Here is a 14273-nt window from a genome sequence, read left to right as displayed (position 1 = left end):
TGCCGTCTGCACAGTCAACACTTGCTGCGGTGTTATTGGGGTTCGGTAACGTCAGCTGTTCCCCTGCTGTGTTCACGGCAATTTCTCCTGCTCTGTCCATATTCACTGTGCTACTTATTTAAAACTTGCTCCAATTACACCTCTGGCTCCTCCGTTTTTAGTATTTACCCTGGGCTCCAACACCGCCAGTTGGCGCTCGGAAGTGCTGTCTGCACAGTCAACACTTGCTGCCGTGTTATTGGGGTTCAGTAACGTCAGCTGTTCTCCTGCTGTGCGGACGGCAATTTCTCCTGCTTTGTCCACATCCACTGTACTACACATTTTAAAGTTGCTCGAATTACACCTCTGGCTCCTCTGTTTTCATTCTTATCCCTGGGCTCCAGCACCGCCAGTTGGCGCTCGGAAGTGCCGTCTGCACAGTCAACACTTGCTGCCGTGTTATTGGGGTTCAGTAACGTCAGCTGTTCTCCTGCTGTGCGGACGGCAATTTCTCCTGCTTTGTCCACATCCACTGTACTACACATTTTAAAGTTGCTCGAATTACACCTCTGGCTCCTCTGTTTTCATTCTTATCCCTGGGCTCCAGCACCGCCAGTTGGCGCTCGGAAGTGCCGTCTGCACAGTCAACACTTGCTACCATGTTATTGGGGTTCAGTAACGTCAGCTGTTCCCCTGCTGTGTTCACGGCAATTTCTCCTGCTCTGTCCATATTCACTGTGCTACTTATTTAAAACTTGCTCCAATTACACCTCTGGCTCCTCCGTTTTTAGTATTTACCCTGGGCTCCAATACCGCTAGTTGCTGCTCAGAAGTGCCGTCTGCACAGTCAACGCTTGCTCCAGTGTTATTGGGATTCAGTAACGTCAGCTGATCCCCAGCTGTGTGTCCGGCAAATTCTCCTGCTTTGTCCACATCCACTGTAGTACGGATTTAAAACCTCCTCCAAATACACCTCTGGCTCTTCTGTTTTTAGTATTTACCCTGGGCTCCAGCACCGCCAGCTGGTTCTCGGCAGTTCCATTGGCTCTTGTACCTTCTGCTACCCATCCGGGTTCCAGTACCGTCAGCTGGTTCTCGGCAGTGTCTTTGGCACGGGTACTCCCTCCTGCCCAGCCTGGTTCCAGCACGCCAGCTGTTTCCGGGTAGTGTCAACGTCACTTTGCCTCCAATGCGTTGTCCTGTCGTGTTGCGGTCGGGTTAGCCGACTCTATGGTGCCTGCAGTTTAGGTGACTCCTATGTGGGCTGCGGGATCTGGCAATGAAGGCTGGTTCCATAGTGCCAATAGGACAAGCACCCTCTGTAGGACTGTGGGTTTTGGTAACTGCGGCCGGCTCGCGGCCTTGAACTTTTTTTTTACATGGGTACCTTCTGCTACCCATCCGGGTTCCAGTACCGTCAGCTGGTTCTCGGCAGTGCCTTTGGATTAGGTGCCTCCTTCTCGGTATCCAAGTTCCACCAACGTCTGCTGGTCCTTGGTAGTGCTTTCTGGCACAGGTACCTCCTGCTTAGTAACCGAGTTCCAGTAGCATCAGCTGGTCCTCGGTAGTTCCATTGGCTCTTGTACCTTCTGCTACCCATCCGGGTTCCAGTACCGTCAGCTGGTCCTCGGTAGTTCCATTTGCTCTTGTATCTTCTGCTACCCATCCGGGTTCCAGTACCGTCAGCTGGTTCTCGGCAGTGTCTTTGGCACGGGTACTCCCTCCTGCCCAGCCTGGTTCCAGCACGCCAGCTGTTTCCGGGTAGTGTCAACGTCACTTTGCCTCCAATGCGTTGTCCTGTCGTGTTGCGGTCGGGTTAGCCGACTCTATGGTGCCTGCAGTTTAGGTGACTCCTATGTGGGCTGCGGGATCTGGCAATGAAGGCTGGTTCCATAGTGCCAATAGGACAAGCACCCTCTGTAGGACTGTGGGTTTTGGTAACTGCGGCCGGCTCGCGGCCTTGAACTTTTTTTTTACATGGGTACCTTCTGCTACCCATCCGGGTTCCAGTACCGTCAGCTGGTTCTCGGCAGTGCCTTTGGATTAGGTGCCTCCTTCTCGGTATCCAAGTTCCACCAACGTCTGCTGGTCCTTGGTAGTGCTTTCTGGCACAGGTACCTCCTGCTTAGTAACCGAGTTCCAGTAACATCAGCTGGTCCTCGGTAGTTCCATTGGCTCTTGTACCTTCTGCTACCCATCCGGGTTCCAGTACCGTCAGCTGGTCCTCGGTAGTTCCATTTGCTCTTGTATCTTCAGCTACCCATCCGGGTTCCAGTACCGTCAGCTGGTTCTCGGCAGTGTCTTTGGCACGGGTACTCCCTCCTGCCCAGCCTGGTTCCAGCACGCCAGCTGTTTCCGGGTAGTGTCAACGTCACTTTGCCTCCAATGCGTTGTCCTGTCGTGTTGCGGTCGGGTTAGCCGACTCTATGGTGCCTGCAGTTTAGGTGACTCCTATGTGGGCTGCGGGATCTGGCAATGAAGGCTGGTTCCATAGTGCCAATAGGACAAGCACCCTCTGTAGGACTGTGGGTTTTGGTAACTGCGGCCGGCTCGCGGCCTTGAACTTTTTTTTTACATGGGTACCTTCTGCTACCCATCCGGGTTCCAGTACCGTCAGCTGGTTCTCGGCAGTGCCTTTGGATTAGGTGCCTCCTTCTCGGTATCCAAGTTCCACCAACGTCTGCTGGTCCTTGGTAGTGCTTTCTGGCACAGGTACCTCCTGCTTAGTAACCGAGTTCCAGTAACATCAGCTGGTCCTCGGTAGTTCCATTGGCTCTTGTACCTTCTGCTACCCATCCGGGTTCCAGTACCGTCAGCTGGTCCTCGGTAGTTCCATTTGCTCTTGTATCTTCTGCTACCCATCCGGGTTCCAGTACCGTCAGCTGGTTCTCGGCAGTGTCTTTGGCACGGGTACTCCCTCCTGCCCAGCCTGGTTCCAGCACGCCAGCTGTTTCCGGGTAGTGTCAACGTCACTTTGCCTCCAATGCGTTGTCCTGTCGTGTTGCGGTCGGGTTAGCCGACTCTATGGTGCCTGCAGTTTAGGTGACTCCTATGTGGGCTGCGGGATCTGGCAATGAAGGCTGGTTCCATAGTGCCAATAGGACAAGCACCCTCTGTAGGACTGTGGGTTTTGGTAACTGCGGCCGGCTCGCGGCCTTGAACTTTTTTTTTACATGGGTACCTTCTGCTACCCATCCGGGTTCCAGTACCGTCAGCTGGTTCTCGGCAGTGCCTTTGGATTAGGTGCCTCCTTCTCGGTATCCAAGTTCCACCAACGTCTGCTGGTCCTTGGTAGTGCTTTCTGGCACAGGTACCTCCTGCTTAGTAACCGAGTTCCAGTAACATCAGCTGGTCCTCGGTAGTTCCATTGGCTCTTGTACCTTCTGCTACCCATCCGGGTTCCAGTAACATCAGCTGGTCCTCGGTAGTTCCATTTGCTCTTGTATCTTCTGCTACCCATCCGGGTTCCAGTACCGTCAGCTGGTTCTCGGCAGTGTCTTTGGCACGGGTACTCCCTCCTGCCCAGCCTGGTTCCAGCACGCCAGCTGTTTCCGGGTAGTGTCAACGTCACTTTGCCTCCAATGCGTTGTCCTGTCGTGTTGCGGTCGGGTTAGCCGACTCTATGGTGCCTGCAGTTTAGGTGACTCCTATGTGGGCTGCGGGATCTGGCAATGAAGGCTGGTTCCATAGTGCCAATAGGACAAGCACCCTCTGTAGGACTGTGGGTTTTGGTAACTGCGGCCGGCTCGCGGCCTTGAACTTTTTTTTTACATGGGTACCTTCTGCTACCCATCCGGGTTCCAGTACCGTCAGCTGGTTCTCGGCAGTGCCTTTGGATTAGGTGCCTCCTTCTCGGTATCCAAGTTCCACCAACGTCTGCTGGTCCTTGGTAGTGCTTTCTGGCACAGGTACCTCCTGCTTAGTAACCGAGTTCCAGTAACATCAGCTGGTCCTCGGTAGTTCCATTGGCTCTTGTACCTTCTGCTACCCATCCGGGTTCCAGTACCGTCAGCTGGTCCTCGGTAGTTCCATTTGCTCTTGTATCTTCTGCTACCCATCCGGGTTCCAGTACCGTCAGCTGGTTCTCGGCAGTGTCTTTGGCACGGGTACTCCCTCCTGCCCAGCCTGGTTCCAGCACGCCAGCTGTTTCCGGGTAGTGTCAACGTCACTTTGCCTCCAATGCGTTGTCCTGTCGTGTTGCGGTCGGGTTAGCCGACTCTATGGTGCCTGCAGTTTAGGTGACTCCTATGTGGGCTGCGGGATCTGGCAATGAAGGCTGGTTCCATAGTGCCAATAGGACAAGCACCCTCTGTAGGACTGTGGGTTTTGGTAACTGCGGCCGGCTCGCGGCCTTGAACTTTTTTTTTACATGGGTACCTTCTGCTACCCATCCGGGTTCCAGTACCGTCAGCTGGTTCTCGGCAGTGCCTTTGGATTAGGTGCCTCCTTCTCGGTATCCAAGTTCCACCAACGTCTGCTGGTCCTTGGTAGTGCTTTCTGGCACAGGTACCTCCTGCTTAGTAACCGAGTTCCAGTAACATCAGCTGGTCCTCGGTAGTTCCATTGGCTCTTGTACCTTCTGCTACCCATCCGGGTTCCAGTAACATCAGCTGGTCCTCGGTAGTTCCATTTGCTCTTGTATCTTCTGCTACCCATCCGGGTTCCAGTACCGTCAGCTGGTTCTCGGCAGTGTCTTTGGCACGGGTACTCCCTCCTGCCCAGCCTGGTTCCAGCACGCCAGCTGTTTCCGGGTAGTGTCAACGTCACTTTGCCTCCAATGCGTTGTCCTGTCGTGTTGCGGTCGGGTTAGCCGACTCTATGGTGCCTGCAGTTTAGGTGACTCCTATGTGGGCTGCGGGATCTGGCAATGAAGGCTGGTTCCATAGTGCCAATAGGACAAGCACCCTCTGTAGGACTGTGGGTTTTGGTAACTGCGGCCGGCTCGCGGCCTTGAACTTTTTTTTTACATGGGTACCTTCTGCTACCCATCCGGGTTCCAGTACCGTCAGCTGGTTCTCGGCAGTGCCTTTGGATTAGGTGCCTCCTTCTCGGTATCCAAGTTCCACCAACGTCTGCTGGTCCTTGGTAGTGCTTTCTGGCACAGGTACCTCCTGCTTAGTAACCGAGTTCCAGTAACATCAGCTGGTCCTCGGTAGTTCCATTGGCTCTTGTACCTTCTGCTACCCATCCGGGTTCCAGTAACATCAGCTGGTCCTCGGTAGTTCCATTGGCTCTTGTACCTTCTGCTACCCATCCGGGTTCCAGTACCGTCAGCTGGTTCTCGGCAGTGCCTTTGGATTAGGTGCCTCCTTCTCGGTATCCAAGTTCCACCAACGTCTGCTGGTCCTTGGTAGTGCTTTCTGGCACAGGTACCTCCTGCTTAGTAACCGAGTTCCAGTAACATCAGCTGGTCCTCGGTAGTTCCATTGGCTCTTGTACCTTCTGCTATCCATCCGGGTTCCAGTACCGTCAGCTGGTCCTCGGTAGTTCCTCAGCTTTCTTGTACCTTCTGCTACATTTCCAAGTTCAAGCTTTTTGAAATGGTTCTTGGTAATCACTCTGGATCTCCCTGACGAGGACCCTGAAGACGAGGACCCTGAAGACCAACCCTAAGAAGACGAGGACCCCGAAGACAATGACCCTGAAGACGAGGACCCTGAAGACCACCCCGAAGAAGACGAGGACCCTGAAGACCACCCCGAAGAAGACGAGGACCCTGAAGACCACCCCGAAGAAGACGAGGACCCCGAAGACGAGGACCCAGAAGACCAACCCGAAGAAGACGAGGACCCCGAAGACGAGGACCCCCGAAGACGACGACCCTGAAGACCACCCCGAAGAAGACCAAGAAGATGACCCTGAAGAAGTTGACCAAGAAGACAAAGAAGAGAAGACAAGCACCAAGATACAGAAAAACAAGAGACAGAAAACCAAGAAGCAGAAATACAAGAAGCTGCAGAACAAAAAGCGGAAGAACATTAAGCATAAGACTAAAAATCAGAGCAAAAGATAATATCTAAATTATAAGCAGAAGATGACTAAGCAGTGTATGGGGGTGAGTCCGTTCCTCCTCGTGGTGCCCCTGGAAAAGACCTGCTGCTGCAGGCCAAACTGAACGCGGACAAATCCTGTTGTAAATCTTTTGTGACGGGCAGAACGAAAGGTGTAATGTCCAACCTTTTATAGATAACAACTACAGGAATGCCTGTCACAAATAAGAATATGATGAAGAAGAAGAATATGAAGAAGATGAAGAAGTAGAATATGAAGAATGTAAAAAAAAGAATAATACGAAGAAGGTGAAGAAGAAGAAGGTGAAGAAGAAGTGGATGAAAAAGATGCTGAGGATGATGAAGGAGAAAGTGTGGGAGAAGTAAAAAAGAAGGTGAAGAGCATGGAAGTAGTGAAACATAAATATCTGACAAAATATAAAAATACTTAACATAGTTAATATTTCCGTAACTCAGAACATAATAAAAAAATATTAATTCCTGCTATTCCATTTGACTGGGCTAAACCTCTATGCCTTTATTGTCTCCCCCACCTCCCCCAATACATTCTACATTATTCTTAGTTGTTTTCCTTCATGTAGAAATAACCTACAAGGAAAGAAAGGGTTTATTTTAATTCCGATATTTATGTCCCATTGACTTGCATTGGTTTCCGGTATCGGAATCGGCGATATCCGATACTTTTTCGGTATCGGTCCGATCCAATCCGATCCGATATTTCCCGATATCGGAAGGTATCGCTCAACACTAGTCGTGAGATCATGTAGATCAAAAAAACTATTGTCATTAGTCTTGGTCTCATCTGCATTTTCAGTTCTGTCTGTTGTTTTGTCTAAAAGAGCTTGTTGTTTCTTAGTTGATATAATATTTAAAGATGGTAATCCTGGATTATGGATAGGTAAATTTTGTTTTAAAGTCAGACTATGATTTGTGTCCTTATTGTTTTTATTCAAAGTCAATAACCTATCACATCTATGTATGTATGTATGTATGTTTAGGTATTGCTCCTGTGTTCCCTTGATATTTATTAGGGAATTTGCTCGTAGATTTAGGTTCAATATTATTTGATAGCTTAGAGTTGTAAAAAGTGCGTAATTGATTAACTGTAATTCTTTGTTTTTTGGACAAAGAATCTAATGGGGTAGAATGATTTACAGATCCTTCTTTGGATCTGCTATCATCCTTACCTGAAAGATTTTTATTTTTGTTTAGGAAGACATCTCTCCTTAGTTTTTTAGTTTTTATTTCCATGAGATTATTCTCAAAATTTTTTAGATTGATACAGTTATATGAAAAAGTTTGGGCACCCCTATTAATCTTAAGCTTAATGTTTTATAAAAATTGGTGTTTTTGCAACAGCTATTTCAGTTTGATATATGTAATAACTGTTGGACACAGTAATGTTTCTGCCTTGAAATGAGGTTTATTGTACTAACAGAAAATGTGCAATCTGCATTCAAACAAAATTTGACAGGTGCATAAGTATGGGCACCTCACCAGAAAAGTAACATTAATATTTAGTAGATCCTCCTTTTGCAAAAATAACAGCCTCTAGTCGCTTCCAGTAGCTTTTAATGATTTCCTGGATCCTGGATAAAGGTATTTTTGACCATTCCTCTTTACAAAACAATTCCAGTTCAGTTAAGTTTGATGGTCGCCGAGCATGGACAGCCCTCTTCAAATGATCCCACAGATGTTCAATGATATTCAGGTCTGGGGACTGGGATGGCCATTCCAGAACATTGTAATTGTTCCTCTGCATGAATGCCTGAGTAGATTTGGAGCGGTGTTTTGGATCATTGTCTTGCTGAAAGATCCATCCCCTGCGTAACTTCAACTTTATCACTGATTGTTGAACATTATTGTCAAGAATCTGCTGATACTAAGTGGAATCCATGCATCCCTCAACTTTAACAAGATTCCCGGTGCCGGCATTGGCCACACAGCCCCAAAGCATGATGGAACCTCCACCAAATTTTACTGTGGGTAGCAAGTGTTTTTCTTGGAATGCTGTGTTTTTTTGCCGCCATGCATAACGCCTGTTTGTATGACCAAACAACTCAATCTTGGTTTCATCAGTCCACAGGACCTTCTTCCAAAAAGAAATTGGCTTCTCCAAATGTGCTTTTGCATACCTCAGCCGACTCTGTTTGTGGCGTGCTTGCAGAAACAGCTTCTTTCGCATCACTCTCCCATACAGCTTTTCCTTGTGCAAAGTGCGTTGTATAGTTGACCGATGCACAGTGACACCATCTGCAGCAAGTTGATGCTGCAGCTCTCTGGAGTAGGTCTGAGGATTGTCCTTGACTGATCTCACCATTCTTCTTCTCTGCCTTTCTGATGTTTTTCTTGGCCTGCCACTTCTGCCCTTAACAAGAACTGTCCCTGTGTTCTTCCATTTCCTTACTATGTTCCTCACAGTGGAAACTGACAGGAAAAATTCGCTGAGACAGCTTTTTGTATCCTTCCCCTGAACAACTATGTTGAATAATCTTTGTTTTCAGATCATTTGACAGTTGTTTTGAGGAGCCCATGATGCCACTCTTCAGAGGAGATTCAAACAGGAGAACAACTTGCAAGTGGCCACTTTAAGTAGCTTTTCTCATGATTGCATACACCTGGCTATGAAGTTCAAAGCTCAATGAGGTTACAAAACCCAAAAAAGTGCTTTAGTAAGTCAGTAAAAAGTAGGTAGGAGTATTTAAAACAAGAAAATGATAAGGGTGCCCATACTTATGCACCTGTCAAATTTTGTTTGAATGCAGATTGCACATTTTCTGTTAGTACAATAAACCTCATTTCAAGGCAGAAACATTACTGTGTCCAACAATTATTACATATAACAAACTGAAATAGCTGTTGCAAAAACAACAATTTTTATAAAACATTAAGCTTAAGATTAATAGGGGTGCCCAAACTTTTTCATATAACTGTATTTGTGTCAGAGTTTAATGCATCATAATATGGAACCGTTTTGTAAATCTCAAGTTCCTTGATCAAAGATTCACATTTTTGAGTTGCAAGGAGTGCAAGCTCCTTGCGCTTCTCTATTAAAATTGTCATTAGGTTATAAGAGCATGTGTCTATAGTGTCACGCCACTTTTTTGAGAACTCTAAATCCGTTGGAAATGTGCTATTAAAATATATCTGTAGCCCTTTGGGTATAATTTTCTCTTTAATGCATAAGTCCAGAAACTCAGCATCCAAATGGTGACGAATCTCCATTTTCATATTCTTCTCAAAATTAAAAAAGTAATTTCTGATCTTCTTTTTGTTTCCAAATCTATGTCATTCAATAAGGGTGCTGTACTAACGTATGTTTCTCTATATGGGTTAATAGTAGCAAAGGCTTCACGCCTTCTTACTAGTCTGTTGCTAAAATGTTCCATCAGGAGATCGCAGCCTTTGTTTTCCTGCAAACCATCTTCCACCCAAGCCAATGGTAGATTCCTTAGGCTTCTAATGATCAGAGGTATATGACCCCAAAGCTATAGGGTCTAGGAGAGGGGATAAGACAGAAAACACGGGCGCAGATCTAAGTGACGATTATTAGGTTCAGCTATTTTTCAGAAGCTAATTTGCTCACCTTTGATGTAGCTTGTGGCATAGCGTATCAACCTCTTAGGTCTGACTGAGATGTCTCCTGGCTGAGAGATCCGTTGTATCCAGACTATAGCTGCACATCAAGGAGTCAAGGCATCTCAGTCAGACCTAATAATCTGCACTTAGATCTGCGCCCTTGTTTTCTGTCTTTTCCCCTCTCCTAGACCCTATAGCCTTGGGGTCATATACATCTATCACTGCATACCCCATAACTGTTTAGCAGACCCTCTCCTTTCTAATGGGAACATGTCGTACCTTGCTACTGTGGCCCTGCTCTGTGTGTCTTTAAATTCTTAGTGGGTTTTTTCCTAAATTTGGTCAGCCGTTGGACTCACTGCATACCCTATAACTGTATGGTAGACCCTCTCCTTTCCAATGGGAACATGTCGTACCTTGTTACTGTGGCCCTGCTCTATGTGTCTTTAAATTCTTAGTGGGGTTTTTCCTAAAATTGGTCAGCCGTTGGACTCACTGCATACCCTATAACTGTATGGTAGACCCTCTCCTTTCTAATGGGAACATGTCGTACCTTGTTACTGTGGCCCTGCTCTGTGTGTCTTTAAATTGTTAGTGGGGTTTTTCCTAAAATTGGTCAGCCGTTGGACTCACTGCATACCCTATAACTGTATAGCAGACCCTCTCCTTTCTAATGGGAACATGTCGTACCTTGTTACTGTGGCCTTGCTCTATGTGTCTTTAAATTCTTAGTGGGGTTTTTCCCAAATTTTGGCAGCCCTTGCAGTCACAGCATGGGCATTACCACTATAGGAGACCCACTCCTTTATAATGGGAACAGTTTTTTTACTGAGACCCTCCTCTATGTCACTTCAAAGGGGTATTGGGTTGCGTTCAAATTTTTGGCAGCCCTCTATGTCAGTCCTTTCACCGAGCTAAAGAATATGGCTGTGGTGAAATACAACTCCCACTGAGAAGCTGTTTCAGATTGAAAAACATTGTGCCCACCAGAGGATTTGATTCTGAGGGCTAACTTTTCTCACCCGCTCAAGAGCCCCATAGCAGCTACAAAGTTAGCGCTATCATGAACTCTCCTGAGGTAGAAGCCTAGGCACACCAGAGGATTCTCTGGTGGGACCGTCCAACCCTGCCGAGAAGCAGTCCTGGCTAAGAAAAGTGTGTGGGAAGGTTCCTGGACACTCTAAGGCTGCTTTTTTACTGAGGAGGAAACACAATCAAACACGGGGAGAACATACAAAGTCCTTGCAGATGTTGTCCTTGCTGGGATTTGAACCTGGGATCCCAGTGCTGCAAGGCTTCAGTGCTAACCACTGATCCAATGTGCTGCCGTTCACCCTCTAATATCTAACAGGCTGGAGAAACATGCACCTACTGCCACTCTATCTTCAGCTCCTTTGTGAGAAAATGTATTTGGGCAGCCACTCAGTCTACCAAATAAAATTCCTGAGAAGGAAATTGGGGATGGCTTCGCTACTGGTACAGGGGGCAGTGCTAATACCATGGCGTCGTACCATAGTTTGCTGGAAATATTCCAGGCTGGTAGGAGGCAAGCAAATTCCCACAGAAAAGTACCAGCAGTAATGTTCAGGCCACATTTCAAGTGCAAGCAGCTTTAGAGGACTTCCTGGGAGAAATGACATGCAGGGTAGATACGGTTTCCCTCTATGCCAGTCCTTTCACCGAGCTAAATACAACTATCAGCAAAAAAAGTTGTGGACTGGCTCCGTACCGTCCCTGGCCACATTCACCTGTCCACGTGTTTGTGGTTAGGCGGTCCTTCCCAGTAAGTGCACTGGGGAGGACACGGGTAATGTTGTGGGACCCATGCTTGTGGAAGGCGGAGGCGATACCGGCGGCTGGGGACCGAGTATGGACACCCGGCCGCTGCCGGCATGAGGTTGTGAAAAGCTTCCGCCTTCATGAGCTTAAAAGGCCATATTTCAAGAGCAAAGAGCTGCCCTGAAATCTGGCAGTTTAGTGTTGCGGCCTGTGGGTGGGTGGGTGTTTTGCATACTTGCACTTGCATTCCAAGTAACAGAAAACTAAGCAGATGGTGGCCTCTATCATCATCATAGCCTCACCTCAACACCATGAACTCTCCTGAAGGAGAAGCCAGGGAGTCTCCGGTTCTCTGGTGGGCCCGTCTAACCCTGCCGAAAAGCAGCCCTGGCTAAGAAAAGTGTGGGGGAAGGTTCCCGGACACTCTATGGCTGCTTTTTTAATGTGGATTGGCCATGCTTATGCATGTTATTTCTCAAAACGCATTACAGATCAGGCCATTGTTCAAGTCTGTATTCAAGAAATTAAATGCACAAAAAAGATGTGCGTGTTTCAAAGCACCACCGACAAGTGCGAGTTGATGTTGGATGGGCTGCCATTGCTTCTGCAACAAGCTCAATTACAGGACTTCCTGGGAGAAATGACACGCAGGGTAGATACGGTTTCCCTCTATGCAGTCCTTTCACCGAGCTAAATACAACTCTTAGCAAAAAAAGTTGTGGACTGGCTCCGTACCGTCCCTGGCCACATTCACGTGTCCACGTGTTTGTGGTTATGCGGTCCTTCCCATTAAGTGCACTGGGGAGGGCACGGGTAATGTTGTGGGACCCATGCTTGTGGAAGGCGGAGATGATACCGGGAAATATAGTGGCAGCTGGGGACCGAGTATGGACACCCGGCCGCCGCTGGCATGAGGTTGTGAAAAGCTTCCGCCTCCACGAGCCTAAAAGGCCACATTTCAAGTGCAAGCAGCTTTCAAAAATTTGGCAGTATAGTATTGCAGCCTGTGGGTGGGTGGGAGGCTGCCTGAATACTTGCACTTGCATTCCAAGGAATGGGGTAGGGACAACTGAACGCTACACTGGGACAAGGATGTGGACGGCTATTGTTTCAAGTCTGCAACGACAGGTGCATGGCGAGAGGCATCTTCGCATGCGCCAAGGATCACTTATGATGGGCACACTTTTAGGCAGTGACCTGGGAGTCAGAGATGCTTCCAGAGGTCTTCCCCATGCTGTTCCCATGTCTTTTCAGCACTGTATGCATGTGTCTGATGATGTGTCACACACCACATGGCCAGATAAGGTTGTAAAATGTTAAAATGACATTTCCTGGTGAATGCATTTGTCTTGGTTGAAAGCAATTCAAAAGTGCAAAAACGCATCAAAAATGCTACTTGTGAACATAGCCCAAGTTTTGGAGGAGTAATTTTGTTTTTGGTTATATATTTTGCCTTATATACAAGTCATTACCCTGGAAAGGATGTTCCTTAACATATTTCCCAGGAAAATCCATTTTGGTTTCGTTTTTGTATGTTTTATTGTGAGTCCGTAAAAGTTGTGTAATACTCTGACCACGTTGCTGACAGCAGTGATCTGGGAGTCAGAGATGCTTGCAGGGGTCTTCCCCATGCTATTCCCATGTCATTTGAGCACTGTTCCCATCGATTTGGGCAATTTTTAGGCCCTCTGCAGACCGCCGAGGGGAGCCGCCTGAAAAATGCTCGAGTTTCCCATAGACTTACATTGGGTTCGTCGCTCTGGTCGAGCACCCGAGTATTCCAATTTACTCAACCCGAGCAATGAGTACCCGAGCATTTTAGTGCTCGCTCATCACTAGTCCTGGGATCAAATCCAACCAAGGACAACGTCTGTAAGGAGTTTGTATCCTCTCCCTGTGTTTGCATGGTTTTTCTCTGTGTACCCAAGTTTCCTCCCACACTCCAAAGACATTCTGATAGAGAAATTAGATTGTGAGCCCCAATGGGAACAATGCCAATAATGTCTGTAAAGCGCTGTGTAAATAATAGCACTATATAACTGAGTAAAATAAATAAATAAAATTAATAAAGAATCAAGGGAGGAGTAATCCAACATTGCTTTTTATTTGTTTTTATTTTTTTAATTTTTAAATGTAACTCACTTAAAGCAACCTACAATTTACAAAACTAAAACTAGATATCTAGAACCACCAGGTGTAGTTCAAGTGGAGGAAGAGGTGAACATGTCATTATGGGTTGAAGAGGCAAGGGAGGACTAATGCCAAAACACTGTTTTTTTGTTGTTTTCTTTTGTATTTTTTTATTTTTTCATGTTTTTATTTATGTATTTATTTTTTAAATGTAACTCACTTAAAACAACCTACGATTTACAAAACTAAAACTAGTTATCTAGAACCATAAGGCATAGGTCCAAGTGGAGGAAGAGGTGGACGTGTCGATATGGGTTGAAGAGGCAAGGGAGGACTAATGCCAAACACTGTTTTTTTGCTGTTTTCTTTTGTATTTTTTTGTATTTTTTTTTTTTTTCAAGTTTTTATTTATGTTTTTTTGTTTTTTTATTGGGGGAGGAGGCCCCTAAATGAAACAAATAGAGTTGAAGACTGGCTGGGTGCGGCTGTTCTAGTTGTCTAGTCATCCAAATTTATGGACAAGTCCTGTGGGATCCATGCCTGGTTCATTTTGAGGAATGCTAGCTTCTCCACGTTGGATGTGGACAGGTGGATGTGCCTGTCTGTGATGACACTCCCTGCCATGCTAAACACACATTACGACAGTACACTTGCCGCAGGGCAGGCCAGCACCTCCAAGCCATAAAGGACCAGCTCAGGCCATGTGTCCAATTTGGAAACCCAGAAGGTAAATGGGGCAGACCTATCTGTTAGGGTATGTGCACACGATGCAGAAATGCTCAGGATTTTTTCCTG

The sequence above is a fragment of the Phyllobates terribilis genome, unplaced genomic scaffold (assembly GCF_046119375.1).
Source record: "Phyllobates terribilis strain yellow unplaced genomic scaffold, ASM4611937v1 Scaffold_1__5_contigs__length_1240528914, whole genome shotgun sequence".
NCBI lineage: Eukaryota > Metazoa > Chordata > Amphibia > Anura > Dendrobatidae > Phyllobates > Phyllobates terribilis.
This window is presented reverse-complemented; position numbering follows the sequence as displayed.